Genomic DNA, 723 nt, shown 5'->3' with positions numbered 1-723 from the left:
AGACCGCTCTTAGCAAAAGAAAATCCAAAAGTGCGTGCATTTTTATATATCAATAACTTGTACAATATAATATAATTATCAGTTATTATTATATTTACTTAAATAATTTGTTCTTGTATGATTATAGGTTCCAATGTCAAAACTTATGATGTTGGTGGCAGCCAAGTGGCGCGATTTCTCTGAATTAAATCCACATACGCAACCAGATGCAGATCTTCTTCTTGGTTAATGGCTCCAACCTCCAACAGCGGAGGCAATACGACCAGATCACGTCTAATTGTCTTTCGTCAAATAGGTATAACAATAGCGGGTGATGCAATGCCAATAAATTATTCTATCATGATTAAAATGAAATAATTATTTTCCAAATTTCTTTTTGCTTTCTATGAACTGACCACCAGGATTATTGTGAAGTATGTCAACAAGGCGGTGAAATCATATTGTGCGACACTTGTCCCAGAGCATACAATTTAGTGTGCTTAGAGCCTGAAATGGAGGAAACATCAGAAAGAAAATGGAGTTGTGCTCATTGCGGTGGAGAAGGTATTGCAGGTACCCATGTCCTACCATACCACAGCCTTGAATCTCCTTATCCCTTTCTAAAACACTCTGCTTATCATTCAGCAAACGACAACTATAGTTATGTTTGTACTATCAGGTGCAGCAGAAGACGACGATGAACATATGGAATTCTGTAGAGTATGCAAGGATGGTGGAGAATTA

General features: G+C 37.2%; 1 long non-coding RNA gene across 1 annotated transcript; it reads left to right on the top strand.

The window, feature by feature from the left end:
- The first annotated feature begins 165 nt into the window (after positions 1-165).
- Positions 166-722, top strand: LOC108779419 (uncharacterized). The gene is made up of 3 exons (XR_001940873.1): positions 166-295; positions 402-543; positions 659-722. It is a non-coding gene; the product is annotated as an uncharacterized LOC108779419 (long non-coding RNA).
- The last annotated feature ends 1 nt before the right edge of the window (position 723 follows it).

This window comes from Cyphomyrmex costatus, unplaced genomic scaffold (genome assembly GCF_001594065.2).
Source record: "Cyphomyrmex costatus isolate MS0001 unplaced genomic scaffold, Ccosl1.0 scaffold5937, whole genome shotgun sequence".
Lineage (NCBI taxonomy): Eukaryota > Metazoa > Arthropoda > Insecta > Hymenoptera > Formicidae > Cyphomyrmex > Cyphomyrmex costatus.
This window is presented reverse-complemented; position numbering and strand designations above follow the sequence as displayed.